The sequence below is a fragment of the Bos javanicus genome, chromosome 11, assembly GCF_032452875.1.
Source record: "Bos javanicus breed banteng chromosome 11, ARS-OSU_banteng_1.0, whole genome shotgun sequence".
In the NCBI taxonomy this organism is placed as follows: Eukaryota; Metazoa; Chordata; class Mammalia; order Artiodactyla; family Bovidae; genus Bos; species Bos javanicus.
This window is the reverse complement of record NC_083878.1, coordinates 35181098-35198099: the sequence shown is the minus strand read 5'-3', so window position 1 is coordinate 35198099 and position 17002 is coordinate 35181098.

Genomic DNA, 17002 nt, shown 5'->3' with positions numbered 1-17002 from the left:
AGAGAATCACTCTAAATCCTATTTAGGGGATAAAGAATAACTGCACTGTGCCTTCAGTGGAACCAAAACTCATAGTAACCACCCCAAAGCTCTCTCAATGATGGGATAACAAAATCCTTGGTATTATTTTTCATCAATCAACTAAATTGTAATCTTTCATATTTCCTTTGCTATCATAAATGAATTTCTGTGCACCTCAGCACTTAAAGAATTATTAACAGACAACAGTGTCATGATGGCATCTACGCCATTCTGCAAGTTAGGATTAATTTTCAACTCTCTTTCAATGAACCTTCCCAGATGCCACCCAGTGGCCCCTACATAAAGGGGTCAACAACATTTATCTTACTCTGACTTGCCAGGTGATCATTTTCTTTTCCATCCTAGCTTATAATCTTCTCATTAGGGAGCTTCGTCTGAATTTGAAGCTGCTATTACCAGAAAAGCGAAGTGGCTAATTGTTTTTTTTATCAAAATGCCAGAGGGACGCAATAAGATTAACATATCAGAGCATTTTATCATTTCTCAATCATGGGAAGGATCAATAAACAACTGTGGGTGACCACTCTTCTGAAAGCATTTTGCCTGAAAAAAACAATAACCATTGGGAACCAATTGAAAGGCATATATTTTCTTCTGTCTTTGGAGATAATGAGAACACTTGATTGAATCTTCTGTTGCCACAGTCTAGACATTCTGGTCATATAACCCATTTTGAGAAAGGTTTTAGTGGGAGAGTAAGTGTTTACAGTTCTAGCTATGCCTTTGTAAACCATCACATCTATCTTGTCAGAATCTAAAGCAACCCAATATCCATGCTGTGGAAACGTAGGAGGCCCTGAACACTTCTGTTTCACCTTGACTCCCATGGTCTTCATTCCAACTACTATAATCTGTCACCTGTATATAGCTCTGCCCCTCAGCAAGTCTCTTATCATTTATTCTGCAGTTAAATGAAGAATGCATAGAGCACCAATCTGAAGCTGCCACTTTTCAACTCTGAACCCTTCATTGGCTCCCCATTGCCCTCAACAGAAAGTCCAAACTCTATGGAAGCCCTTCATGAACTTGCACCTGCTTACCCAGCCTCATCTCTCAAACTCTCCCTATACCTCAGTGAGTGACTTGGAATTCACTAGCTACCCTGGGCTGTCACTTGCCTGCTCCAGAACCTTTGTGCATTTACTTCCCAGGATGAAATACTCCTTCTACATGCTCCCACCCCAGCCCTCGAGTTCCTTGCTTAAGTCTATTAAATTTTCCATTCTTAACCTATCCCTAGAAAACTTTCCCTGTCACCCAACCCTCAGATGGCTCGATGGCTCCCTTCTTTCTCTCATAACATCCTCTTTTTACGTTATTACAATATGTTGTTCTCCAAACCATAAATCCAACAGGACAAGAATCAAGTCTATTTTTCTTCACCATTTTATTGTCATCACTGAGTGAACTACCTGATAGAGTGTTTTAGATATTTTTGCTCAATAGCAAATTACCACTAATTTAACTATTTCATAAAATACACCTTTATGGGTAGAAGTCCTGGCATGGCATAGCTGGGTTCTCTGCTCAGGGTCTCATAAGACTGAAGCCAAGATATTGACTGGGATGTGTTATTTGAAGCTTGGATGACTCTTCCAAGTTCATTCAAGTTGTCAGATTTTACTTTCTTGAAGTTGTGAGGCCAAAAGTCCTCATTTTCTTGCTGCCTGTTGGTTAGGAGGCTGCTCCCAGATCCTACAGGTTTCCCTCAAGTCCTACCCACTTGTCTGTCTCATAATATGACTGCTTTATTTCAAGGCCAGCCAGAGAATCTCCCTTCAGGCTGCATTAATAGGGTTGTATAGAATGTGACATAACCATGAGGAGGACAATCCCATCATGTATTCAAGTAAGGTAATCTAATCAGGTTACCTTACTTGAATTACTATCCCTGGCACTCACAGGTCCCACCCAATTCCCTCAAGCAGAGATTACAGAGCACATGCTCTGTATATGCATGCCATAAACAGGTTTCAGGGGGGTCATTTTAGGATTCTTCCTACCACATGCATGCACACTCAATAATTACTAAATGAATCAGTAAGATAAGAGAACTGAGTTTTAGTCATAGCATCACCACAGATATTGTGTAAGTTCCTTGATCTCTGAGCTTGGTTCTCCCCAATAAGGAATAACAACTGTGGTGAAAAAATTAATCAATGTATTACATACATTCAGGGAAAACCAGACCACCTGACCTGCCCCTTGAGAAACCTGTATGCAGGTCAGGAAGCAATAGTTAGAACTGGACATGGAACAACAGACTGGTTCCAAATAGGAAAAGGAGTACATCAAGGCTGTATATTGTCACCTTGTTTATTTAACTTATATGCAGAGTACATCATGAGAAATGCTGGGCTGGAGGAAGCACAGCCTGGATTGCCGAGAGAAATATCAATAACCTCAGACATGCAGATGACACCACCCTTATGGCAAAAAGTGAAGAAGAACTAAACAGCCTCTTGATGAAGGTGAAAGAGGAGAGTGAAAATATTGGCTTAAAGCTCAACATTCAGAAAACTAAGATCATGGCATCCAGTCCTATCACTTCATGGCAAATAGATGGGGCAACAGTGGCTCACTTTATTTTTGGGGCTCCAAAATCACTGCAGATGGTGATTGCAGCCATGAAATTAAAAGACACTTACTCCTTGGAAGGAAAGTTATGACCAACCTAGATAGCATATTGAAAAGCAGAGACATTACTTTGTCAACAAAGATCTGTCTAGTCAAGGCTATGGTTTTTCCAGTGGTCATGTATGGATGTGAGAGTTGGACTGTGAAGAAGGCTGAGCACCGAAGAATTGATGCTTTTGAACTGTTGTGTTGGAGAAGACTCCTGAGAGTCCCTTGGACTGCAAGAGATCCAACCAGTCTATCCTAAAGGATATCAGTCCTGAATATTCATTCGAAGCACTGATGCTGAAGCTGAAACTCCAATACTTTGGCCATATGATGTGAAGAGCTGACTCTTGAAAAGACCCCGATGCTGGGAAAGATTGAGGGCAGGAGGAGAAGGGGATCACAGAGGATGAGATGATTGGATGGCATCACCGACTCAACGGACATGGATTTGGGTGAACTCCAGCAGTTGGTGATAGACAAAGAGGCCTGGCATGCTGCAGTTCATGGGGTCGCAAAGAGTCGGACACAACTAAATGACTGAACAAGTAACTGGATATAGCACATAAGAATACCATCTAAGCCACCAGGGAAGCTCCCAAGAATACTAATAGCTATTATTTATTGTCCAGCATGTGTTACACACCATACTATCTTATTTCCCCTCAAAACAGAATTGAAGGGATACCAGTATTATCAATATATTATAGATAAGAAAGTAGAGACTGAGGGATTTTAAGTGATATTTCTAAAGTCATATAGATAGAAGAGGGTGAAGCCAAGCACTGTACCAGGATTGTTCTAATTCTAAAGCATGTGCTCTTAGTTACTTGTCTATTATATATGTTATGAAAAGAACTGTTACAGAAAGATAATTTATCAATATTTTGATTATCAATTTGATAAAATGTACATGTCACAAGTTAAGGTGTACATATTTTAGGGCATCAGTCCATAGATGACATCTATTAGGCCAAATGAGCCCCATTGCCTGCTTTAGTACAGTTTGTGAGCCAAGAATTATTTTCATAGATGAATATTTGTATTTGGTTTGATGATGAAGAACACTAATCTTGAACTCTAAATGAAATCCTATTCCCCAAAAAAGAATTCCATTCATCTCATTAGCAGACGTGTATTAGTAGACTTCTCATTAGTTGGAATTGGGATTACAAATTCATCAATGAAAAACTGTAGATTTTTGTTCTCTCTCTGGTTTTGTAACTGTCTCTGTAACATCCTTGATTTTGCTTCTTGGTCCAGAAAGACTTAAACATTTACTATCTGGTTCGGTGATGGAATTCCAGTTGAACTATTCCAAATCCTGAAAGATGATGCTGTGAAAGTGCTGCACTCAATATGCCAGCTAATTTGGAAAACTCAGCAGTGGCCACAGGACTGGAAAAGGTCAGTTTTCATTCCAATCCCAAAGAAAGGCAATGCCAAAGAATGCTCAAACTACCACACAATTGCACTCATCTCACACGCTAGTAAAGTAATGCTCAAAATTCTCCAAGCCAGGCTTCAGCAATATGTGAACTGTAAAGTTCCTGATGTTCAAGCTGGTTTTAGAAAAGGCAGAGGAACCAGAGATCATATTGCCAACATCTGCTGGATCATGGAAAAAGCAAGAGAGTTCCAGAAAAACATCTATTTCTGCTTTATTGACTATGTCAAAGCCTTTGACTGTGTGGATCACAATAAACTGTGGAAAATTCTGAAAGAGATGGAAATACCAGAAAACCTGATCTGCCTCTTGAGAAATTTGGATGCAGGTCAGGAAGCAACAGTTAGAACTGGACATGGGACAACAGACTGGTTCCAAATAGGAAAAGGAGTACGTCAAGGCTGTATATTGTCACCCTGTTTACTTAACTTATATGCAGAGTACATCATGAGAAATGCTGGACTGGAAGAAACACAAGCTGGAATCAAGATTTCTGGGAGAAGTATCAATAACCTCAGATATGCAGATGACACCACCCTTATGGCAGAAAGTGAAGAGGAACTCAAAAGCCTCTTGATGAAAGTGAAAGAGAAGAGTGGAAAAGTTGGCTTAAAGCTCAACATTCAGAAAATGAAGATCATGCAATCCGGTCCCACCACTTCATGGGAAATAGATGGGGAAACAGTGGAAATAGTGTCAGACTTTATTTTTCTGGGCTCCAAAATCACTACAGATGGTGACTGCAGCCATGAAATTAAAAGACACTTACTCCTTGGAAGGAAAGTTATGACCAACCTAGATAGCATATTCAAAAGCAGAGACATTACTTTGCCAACAAAGGTTCGTCTAGTCAAGGCTGTGGTTTTTCCTGTGGTCATGTATGGATGTGAGAGTTGGGCTGTGAAGAAGGCTGAGCACCGAAGAATTGATGCTTTTGAACTGTGGTGCTGGAGAAGACTCCTGAGAGTCCCTTGGACTGCAAGGAGATCCAACCAGTCCATTCTGAAGGAGATCAGCCCTGGGATTTCCTTGGAAGGAATGATGCTAAAGCTGAAACTCCAGTACTTTGGCCACCTCATGCGAAGAGTTGACTCATTGGAGAAGACTCTGATGCTGGGAGGGATTGGGGGCAGGAGGAGAAGGGGACGACAGAGGATGAGATGGCTGGATGGCATCACTGACTCGATGGACGTGAGTCTGAGTGAACTCCGGGAGTTGGTGATGGACAGGGAGGCCTGGTGTGCTGCAATTCATGGGGTCGCAAAGAGTCGGACACGACTGAGCAACTGATCTGATCTTCATGTAAAAAATTTTCTGACCTCTGCCTTTGTGTGATTCAACAGTTGATATGCATTGCTAGTCACATTCGTCTGTCTGACAGAGCCTTTCAAGTTAGAAAAGCAGCATAATGAAGACAGCCCAAATGAAAATGAAGACTTCTGAATGATTCCAGGACTGCATGTTAAACCGTATTAGTGACCTGGAGCCTAGTGGTAAAGAACCAGCTTGCCAAAGAAGGAGATGTAAGATGTGGGTTCACTCCCTGGGTCAGGAAGACCCCCTGGAGTAGGAAATGGTGACCCACTTGCATTCTTGCCCAGAGAATCCCATGGACAAGAGGAGCCTGGTGGGCTACAGTCCATAGGGTCACAAAGAGTTTAACACGACTGAAGTGACTTAGCACCCACAGATGCAAAGTGGCGTGGAGCACAGCATGTCCTTTGAGACAGAGCCACTAAAGTTGGCTGCGATTGTTTGAGTTGTTGGCATAATCAGAAGCCTGGAACTGTCCTTCCAGTCCTTTTTATCAAGCACTTAAATGCCCTTTCTAGATGCAGACTGTGCTGTTGCATAATCACTAAGGGAAACATAAAAGGCTGCAGAGGGCAGCCCATTCATATTCACAAATGAAAATTTCTTCTACTCTGTGAATACATAGATCTTTCCCTGTGACCTCAGCAGAGTCCTGAACATAATACCTTTATCATGTCATTTACTACATCATGTTGTCTTTCAGGACATCAAAGCACAACAAGAGGGTCAGCTTCTGGGGTGTCAGAGTAAACAGTCGCCATTACTGTAGCTTGAGGGCTGAAGTCCACCACTCTCATCCCCTCAACCTCTCATCCCCTAAACATTTCAGCCTGCTCTGGTGCCTACAATTTCAGCTTGAATAGTCATTTATTTCAGTGTAAGTACTTTCGCTTCTTGGGAAGTGAATATACCAGTATTGTGAATGTGTAAGTTGTCAACATCTTAGGATTTCTCACCTGAGAGCTTTGTTCAGACCATTCTCTGGGCACATAGTTTTATGAATACTTCAGAACATATTCATGAAAATTTCATGAATAATTCAGAACTCAGCTCAAAAAGAAACTTCTCCATGAAGTTATCCTTAATTTTTTGAGAAAAAAAACCGAATTGTCTAGCCTCTCAACAATCACAGCTCCTAAACTGTGCCTTTTGGATCAAAAGCATGTTATGTGTACACTATAATTTTGTATATAATTATATCATTTGTATAATTTTTCAGCCCACTGAAAAAGCCCTGAACCAGCTTCCCATGGCAACAGGATTAAAATTGAAACTATTCCCCAGAATCCTCAGGGTCCTCTATGAAGTGGCCCTGACCACCTCTTTGAACTTGATCCTTCCCCACGGCCCCCTGACTGCTGAGCTCTAGCCCAGTGCCTGACTTGGTACTTTTGGAACACTCTGTTTGCTCCTACTTCCCAAGGGTTGTGCTTGCAGTTTGTCCCTACAAGAACACACTGGCCTCAGATATTTGCATGACTGGCACAAGTATCACCACTGCAGAGAGACTTTATTTGATCTGTTTTCTTTTCTTTGTAGTGTTTGTCACCCACAATCCAGTTTATTTAGGGATTTGTGGCTTGAGTCTCCTAAGAGAATGCAATCTCCATGTGAGAAGGCATTTTATCTATCTCATGTGCCAATGTATCGCTAAGGCCTAGTCCTGTGCCCAGCATGCACTTAATCTTTGAAAGAATCAACCAACATCTCATTTTCATTGTTATTGACTGAATTTCCTTTAGGTCAGGAACTTTATATATTTTTCTCTCTCTTTATTTTTTGCACTCTCCACTGGGCTCAAGAGCAAAGTGCATTATATCTAGTGCATAATCTGTAATTATGTATTAAATATTGACCATTGAACTAATTAATCATCAACATTTCAGATAGAAAGATGTTAATAAAGTATTTCAAACAGATTTAGGTAGCTGAAGAGTTAAATAATCATTTACTATTGTCTTGTCCACAGACATAGCCCTGTGAGATCTTCATTTTCTGGCAGTAATACCTGCTCCCTGGAAAAATATTCAGAACTCATTATGCTCATTTTACTCAATCTTCACAAAAGTAAACCAGTCTTTATTAAAGATACACAGATGAATGCTCTCAAAATGATAGAAAATACAAATTATTGCTAAAACTGTATGGTATCTAGGTCATGTAGCTTTATCAATACAAAACATTTAATGCACAATACATAATTTTTTTAAAGTTTTAAAAAATATCCCTCTCCCAAACTGCAACAGAACATCCATTATTGAATTAATCATCTAAGATTCTACAAGTCACACTAGTCTATTTTTCTTTTGAAATACTTCTATACCCAAAAGAGATAACTAGTGCCACACTTATTTCTTTTGAAGTCATATTTTGTATTCACTGAAGCCTGAAATCTGTCTAAACATGTTACTAGAAGGGATGTAGAGATTGACTCTAACCATACACGTCTTGAAGTAACTCTAAGAAAGATCTTCGAGTCTGCTAAATTTGTCTCTCTTGACCAATGGAATTTTCTGTTACATGCTGTTTGTTGTGGTTTTTACTTTTAGGAGAGAGGTCTTTTAAACAGGTTTACATACTCTTTAAGGATAGAGTATGAACAACATATGTGTTTGAAACCTCTGCATGGTCAAGATGGTAGCAAAAGGGAAAGAGGCAGTAAGCTGAGAAGATTGTCTTGGGCATGAGGCAATTCTAAAGCCAAACCTGAACTACACCACCCGATAGCCATGTGATATGAAGAACGCTAATTAACTACTCCATCTCCATTTCTTCCATTAGAAAAACCAAAGTTATTTCTCCTTATTTCATAGGGTTATTGTGAAGAGTTAACCCATTCTAAAGGAGATCAGCCCTGGGTGTTCATTGGAAGGACTGATGCTAAAGCTGAAACTCCAATACTCTGGCCACCTCATGCGAAGAGTTGACTCATTGGAAAAGACTCTGATGCTGGGAGGGATTGGGGGCAGGAGGAAAAGGGGATGACAGAGAAGGAGATGGCTGGATGGCATCACCGGCTTGATGGATGTGAGTTTGAGTGAACTCCGGGAGTTGGTGATGGACAGGGAGGCCTGGCGTGCTGCGATTCATGGGGTAGCAAAGAGTTGGACATGACTGAGCGACTGAACTGAACTGAACCCAATAGTAATGGATGGGATGCCTTCCTTAACTAACCAAGCAGATTTAATCATTTCGCCCAGCCATCACAACATTATATTGAAGAGTTGTAATGATAACACTGCCATGTGGCTTCTTACTGAGATTCTCAGTGCTGTTCTACATGTGTCACATACTGCTGATTGCATATCTACTTTATTACACCTTATTATTCATATGTGTGTTTATTCTTTCTTAAACTTGAATTCCTTAAGGAGAAGAACCTTTACTTTTCTTCTCTGTATCAAGCACAGTGAATGGAGTGGATCAATAGTTGCAATCACTTCCCTCTATTTCCTCAGTAAATTTATCTAGATTAAGCTGTTTCTAGGTCAGTAGATGTACTCCAGATCCTTTTTTTCCCCAATAAGACCCCATTCTTTCATTTTCAGTGAGAAATGAGTTAAGGCACTTGGTTGACTTTTCTGTGCTAATCGACCTCCTGTATTTTCAGGCCATAGATAACTTTACTAGAGGAGAGATGAACAGTAGAAAAATGTCCCTCTTTTCTAATGAGTCACTTGACTGTTGATCTGTTCTGTAAAAGGAAAGTTAGTGACTCACATTAAGTGGATGTTTTCTGCAGTATCTGACTTTTACATTCATAAATTTGTCATTTTTGTATCATCTACTGACTAGAGGAAGGTGGAACAAATATTATGGATGTAAAAATGCCCACTGTAGTTTTGAGGCTACTAAACATCCAAACCATTAAGAGGATGGGTCCTCTGACGTCACACTGGTCTGTAAGATGTTGGCTATCTGAGCTGAACAGTACTAGGCAGAAAGATAAAGGTTCTGTTTCAAGTAGATTATTTCAGGAAGAATATGCTCTTGAAGAGGTAGATGGAAACTAAATATACACCTTTACTTATGAGGAACTGCACTGCAAAACAAAGCAAAAATAGTGGGATATCTGGGAATTCATGCAGTCTGAGAAAATTTTAAAAATGAAGAACTTTGGCAGCAATTGGAAAACAGGTCAACAGTGTATATCGACAGCACCAGTACAGCTATGTTACAGCTAGGACTTACATTTGCAGAGTCCATCATGTTTCCTTCTAAAGACACAACTATTAGAGTTAATATAGGAATAGTACAGTAGAGACATCTGTTACCAACACATTCAGCATTTTTCTGAACTTACCCAGTATAATATCCAATTAAGGTAGATGACTGCTGCTTGGAAAGAGTAGGAAATTTCTCTTGTGAGTCTTAAAGCCAGAAAGTTGAAGAGGAAGAACACTGGAGAATCTAAAAGGAGTTGCCCTGTGTAGCCTTCTTGTGTATTGCTCGTCAGGATTTGCCTTACACCCAATTTTTACAGTGGTGATCTCTAGTCTTGGATGAAAAGCTTTCATTTCAATTCTTTCTCAAGAACACTTTGAAGTGGCATGGGCCAACACATTGTTTTCTGCCCCTTGTTCTTTAACATGAGTCCTATCTTACGGATTTCTTAATTTTCCTCCAAATGTTATCCCTTTTTTTTCCTTCTAAGATAGAATTAAAATTTTAATCTGCTTTGGAATTTACCTGATGAATACTAGATCATTCTTTCACTTTGTATTCCCTCAAGATGGTACTAATTCTTCATATCAAGGGATATCTCAAATTTTTCCTTATTATGGAATTTTCTATTTATTACAGTTCATAGTTATCTCTCTACTAAAATACAGTATTTAAAATTTGTATGAATTAGTTATAAGTAAGCTCACAATTTTACAATACAAAGACTATTCAATACACCCTTAATATATAATATTGATTACATAAGCAATAAGATTGTGTATTCTACAGTATCAAGTATTTTTATTTAATTTTGCTTTGAGTTCAATTTTTTCATATATCTACCATTTTATTTTTCTGTAGTAATTTTCCAGCAGGGATTACGGATTCAATTCCCTGTGCTTCCCACAACAGGCTGATCCAAAACAGGCGCTAATTTAATGATTTCTGGTTTGTTCATGGTATGAAATTCCTTTGTATGGTCTCCTATATTACCTATTGTTAATTTCAGAAAGGTAAAGACAGATACACTATTTGTGATTCTATCACCCAGACTGCCTAGATGTCCATATTCAGATTGGAAAAATAGTTATTGAATGACAGGGTGACATGGAAGATAATGCAGAAAATAAGGATGAAGAAATTGAAATCAGGAAATTTGAAACATTGTACAGAGGGCCATTGAGAAAATGTTTTATTCTGCTTAGTGACGATTATACTTTTCTGAAAGTAGAATATCAGCCTGACTTGGGGACATCATGCCAATTCTAATATCCATTTACTTACAATAAAAAGCAACTGACAGTGGCAGGAAATGCGAATTCAATCTCTGGGTTGGGAAGATCCCCTAGGGGAGGAAATGGCTGCCCACTCCAGTGCTTTTGCCTGGGAAATCTCTTGGACAGAGGAGCCTGGTGGGCTGCAGTTCATGGGGTTGCAAAAGAATCAGACATGACTTAGCAAACAGGCAACCAACAACTACCAGCTTCATGGTTCTTCGAACGCAAGGAAATGCTAGTGACTGATGCTCTCAGACCTCAGGCTGCTCACCAGCCTTCCGCAGCACTTCCTAATACCTTTCTGAACATATTGTCTTCACTTAAATTGGTGTAAATATGTTAATTTTGAAAAACGTGTATCTCTATATGAAACAGATGGGCACATTGATGGTATTTTATGGGCAGGGACTTCTCAGCAGTTGCATTCCTACTGACCCATGCTTTATCTTCTTATCTGTTTACCTGCCAGCATGCTGAAAGTGGAAATGTTGGTCAGTTTCCAAGAAAATACAAACTAATTAATTATTCTCTGCTTTTCTAGTTTCTCTGCCCTCATATAGGCAAGTATTATTGGGTTAGCAGGGGTGTAGAGGAGCAAACATTGCTGTTGGGTCCAGAAGGCCTGTATTCAATCCTTGCTCCCAAAATTGTTAGCACCATCATCTTGAACAAGTAATTGAATACCATTTCACTCAATAAATGAGCCCTCCTCGTGTCAGACATTGTGTTAGACTCTGAGGATGGGGAAATGAGTACAAGATTGCCCCTATTTTCATTTTTTTTTTTCTGTCTATTGGGAAACATAATTGAGTAACAGGAAATTAAAATGTCTAACTCTATTCCATTGCTTTTTAAAGTGAAATAATATTAAAGTATCCCAGTAAACTGTAAAGGATTATACAAATATATATTTCTTTTTTTTTTTTTAGATGAAAAGAGTACATCAGGAGTCAGTTGTTTATAGCTGTTACAGCAACACCTTTATTGATATGTGTGTGTATTTTTCATATCCTTTATGAATATATAGTATTATTTTAGTGTAGTTTATCCCATAGGCACACATACTTTCCCAGATTGAGAAATCTTGGATACCAAGAGTTAAAATATCAAAGAAAAGTTCTTGATTAACAGATGAAATTCTGCAAGACAGTGACAAGATAAAGACCCAATAGAATCTCATTTAAGTCACCACATTCACTAACAAGGCCCCTATTCCTGTGTAATTTTAGCATTAAGGGATTAACATTTAGGTAATATTCTCTGCCTGTTTACAAAGGACATGATATACAAATCTGGGCAATGGATTTTATAATTATCCTCAATATTTTCTGCCTCTACTTCTGGGGTGATTATACTTCTTTGTCCCAATGATTACATGCTTGGTTCTTACTCTGGCCAATAAAATATGAGAGGCAATGTACACCACTTCTGAACAGTTGTTGAAGAGTCACTGTGTTTCATCACCCTGTGTTTTCATTACTGTGTGTTTCTTTTTCCTTTGGTGCTATCACACAGGTAAAGAAATAAACACTCTGAGATAAATTAACAGTGTTCATAAGTGAATTGAGGACAAGTTGTTTCAGAACCAAGCAATATGAAATTTAATTTCATTCTTCTAGATACACAAAGTAAGAAGCTAAATATTTAATTTTCTAAATTCAAAAGGGAAAATTTGCATTTCAGGATTAAATATAAGATTTTTAAATGTTTTATAGATAACTTCTTACAACTGAAAGATGTTTGCTTCTCTTCTATTCTGAGTTTGAGGTTTTTAAAAACTGTGGAATTGATGTGGCATTTATCAAATGCTTTTTCCATGTGTATTAAAACGAATTGTGATTGTCTCCTTCATTCATCAATGCAGTAAATTACACTGATTTTGAGATGTTAAACCAACCAGCTTAAACATCTGGAAACTCTTAAGAAGGTACTATTGTTATGCCTGCTTCACACACAAAGAATCTAGGGACAGAGACAGCAGTGATTCGCTCTAAGTCACACAGCTAGAAAGTAGTGAAGCCAGAACTTGAACCCAAATAGCCAGTCCTACACTTATCCATGGAGTTTACTACCACTACCAGCATTACCGTTTCAATTTTTATTAGATCATAAGAAAAAAGAGAGTTATTTCTATAAACTAAAAGTGAAAGTCACTCAATGTGTCCAACTCTTTGCAACCCCATGGGCTATACAGTCCATGGAATTCTCCAGGCCAGAATACTGGAGTGGGTAGCCGTACCTTCTCTAGGGAATCTTCCCAACCCTGGTATTGAACCCAGGTCTGCCGCATTTCAGGTGGATTCTTTACCAGCTGAGCCACCAAGGAAGGCCCATGTCTATAAACCAGTTACCAAAGTCTATTAATAAACCTCAAAGAATGCATGCTAAGAGTACTACATAAACTGAAAAATCATTCCAGATCTGTGAAAACTAAATCTAGTAGTAGCCTTACTTCTCCACATGTTTGAGTTGATATGTTAAAAAGCTAGTGTATTCTTGGATTTGGAATGTGACAAAATGGAGTATGCTCTAAATATAAATGAGTATCAAAGACATATTATTGATGTTTTAGTTATCTACTGCCATGTGCAAGTTACTCTAAAATTAATGGTTTACACAACAAATATTTACTGTCTAATTGTTTCCATGAGTCAGGAATTCAGGAGGGGCCTAGTCCAGGAGTTCTGAGTCAGGGTCCCTACTGAAATAGGAATCATCTGAAGGTTTGACTGAAACCAAAGGATCTGCTCCCAAGACGGCCTCACCCATATGACTGTTGACAAGAGGCCTCTGTTTCTGACTACATGGGCTTCTGCATATGGCTGCTTGAATGTTCTCATAATAAGGCAGCTGACTTTCCCTAGAAAGTGACCCAAGATAAAAGAGTACAAGATAGAAGCCACTATGTTACTGGTTTTTTTTTTTTTTTTTTTGCTGCCATATCCACATGTCATAAATTTTGCTTTATTCTGTTCATTAGAAGCATCACTAACTCCAGCCCACACTCAAGGGAGAGCTGTCTCTTAAAGGGAGGCGTACCCAAGGATCTGATATATAAAAAAACCCTACAGTGGGTAAAGGCTTAATTCTAAAATAACTCATTTGTTTTAGCCTTCTCAACTCATTTCCATTATTATCACTGAGAAGTCTGTCTCTTGTTCACTTATACATGAGGGAGTTAGCTGCTAGCTGCTAAGAGTTTAATATCACTTTAGTTTATTAATCTTTCTTATTTGGTATTTTTTAGAGAATTATGAGAAAAAGAAAATTTGAATATATTTGACACAGCACAGAATACAATTCATGTTTGAATAAACGAGTGAGGTATTAATTTCTTATTTTGTTCTCAATCCAACTTTTTTCTCAATTGCAAATAAAAAGCTATGAGAGAAAACTAAAACTTATGAGAGAAAAATCAAGCCTTTATCACTGCAAATGTAAACTTTTTCCAAATTCAACCCAACCTGAGTTAAACTACTTGCATCAATTGGCAAGTTTTATTTCTACTGGAGGAAAATATCCATTTTCCAAACCAAAAACTATTTTTCAAAGGAATATTAGATTGGAAAAAAGAGAAAGAATAATTTTCCACCTTTGAAAATTACCTGTCATTGGTATGAAGACAGATGATGTTTGAATAGAAAACATTTATTTTAACATTTTCCCTGGGTGGAGAAAGTTTTCTCCTATCCTATTCTTTAAATACTTAATCCACATCAAGCACTTTAATCAATTAGGAAGTAATCTTAAGTCTATTGTTGACTTGTTTTAAAGGCATGTGGACTTTCTAAGTGTTATCTTTGATTTTCTCCTGAAAGTTAATAATGTTGATAGTGCCTTTCCTCACTCAAATAGGTAGTTGGAATACCCAAAGCAAGATCAAACCAACACACAGCCATGAACAATGTAAAAGAATATGACTTGACTGTTCCTTTTCTGGGAATTTCAAGTATCCACTTGAGTGGTGAAAGGGAACCCTCCTACACTGTTAGTGGGAATGTAAACTGGTACAGCCACTATGAAGAACAGTATGGAGTTTCTTAAGTAGTCTTAAAATAGAGCTACTATATGATCCTATAATCCCACTCCTGGGCACATATTTGGAAGAAACCATCAGTTGAAAGAATCCATGTACTCCAATGTTCATTGTAGCACTATTTATAATAGTCAAGACATAGAAGCAATCTAAGTGTCCATCAGCAGATGAACAGATAAAGAAGATGTGTTACATATATACTGCTGCTGCTGCTGCTGCTAAGTCGCTTCAGTTGTGTCCAACTTTGTGCAACCCCATAAATGGCAGCCCACCAGGCTCTGCTATCCCTGGGATTCTCCAGGAAAGAACACTGGAGTGGGCATATATACAATGGACTATTAATCAGCCATAAAAAAGAATGAAATAATGCCATTTGTAGCAACATGGATGGACCTAGAGGTTGTCATACTAAGTGAAGTCAGAGACAAATATATGTTACCTAGGTGTGGAAGCAAAGTGAAATTAATGAACTTATTTACAAAATATAAATAGACTCATAGACATAGAAAATAAACTTCGAGTTACCAAAGAGGAAAGGTAGCAGAGAGGGATAAATTAAGAGATTGAGATTTACAGATACACACTACTATATATAAAATAGATATTCAATTAAGAACCTATTGTATAGTACAGGGAACTATATTCAATACTCTATAATAACCTATACAGGAAAAGAATCTGAAAAAGAACGTATATATGTGTAAGTGTACGTGTAGGCAATGTTCCTGTTGCATAATGTATATATGTAAGTGTATATACATGTAATGTATATATATGTAAGTGTACATGTATGCAATGTTGCTATTGCATAGGAACCTGGAATGTCAGGTCCATGAATCAAGGCAAATTGGAAGTGGTCAAACAAGAGATGGCAAGAGTGAATGTCGACATTCTAGGAATCAGCGAACTGAAATGGACTGGAATGGGTGAATTTAACTCAGATGACCATTATGTCTACTACTGCAGACAGGAATCCCTCAGAAGAAATGGAGTAGCCATCAGGGTCAAAAAAAGAGTCTGAAATGCAGTACTTGGATGCAATCTCAAAAACGACAGAATGATCTCTGTTCGTTTTCAAGGCAAACCATTCAATATCACAGTAATCCAAGTCTATGCCCCAACCAGTAATGCTGAAGAAGCTGCAGTTGAATGGTTCTATGAAGACCTACAAGACCTTTTAGAACTAACATCCCAAAAAGATGTCTTTTTCATTATAGGGGATTGGAATGCAAAAGTAAGAAGTCAAGAAACACCTGGAGCAACAGGCAAATTTAGCCTTGGAATACGGAATGAAGCAGGGCAAAGACTAATAGAGTTTTGCCAAGAAAATGCACTGGTCATAGCAAACACCCTCTTCCAACAACACAAGAGAAGACTCTATACATGGACATCACCAGATGGTCAACACCGAAATCAGATTGATTATATTCTTTGCAGCCAAAGATGGAGAAGCTCTATACAGTCAGCAAAAACAAGACCAGGAGCTGACTGTGGCTCAGACCATGAACTCCTTATTGCCAAATTCAGACTGAAATCAAAGAAAGTAGGGAAAACCACTAGACCATTCAGGTATGACCTAAATCAAATCCCTTATGATTATACAGTGGAAGTGAGAAATAGATTTAAGGGCCTAGATCTGATAGATAATAGAGTGCCTGATGAACTATGGAATGAGGTTTGTGACATTGTACAGGAGACAGGGATCAAGACCATCCCCATGGAAAAGAAATGCAAAAAAGCAAAATGGCTGTCTGGGGAGGCCTTACAAATAGCTGTGAAAAGAAGAGAAGTGATAAGCAAAGGAGAAAAGGAAAGATATAAATATCTGAATGCAGAGTTCCAAAGAATAGCAAGAAGAGATAAGAAAGCCTTCTTCAGTGATCAATGCAAAGAAATAGAGGAAAACAACAGAATGGGAAAGACTAGGGATCTCTTCAAGAAAATCAGAGATACCAAAGGAACATTTCGTACATAGATGGGCTCGATAAAGACAGAAATGGTATGGACCTAACAGAAGCAGAAGATATTAAGAAAAGATGGCAAGAATACACAGAAGAACTGCACAAAAAAGATCTTCACAACCCAGATAATCACGATGGT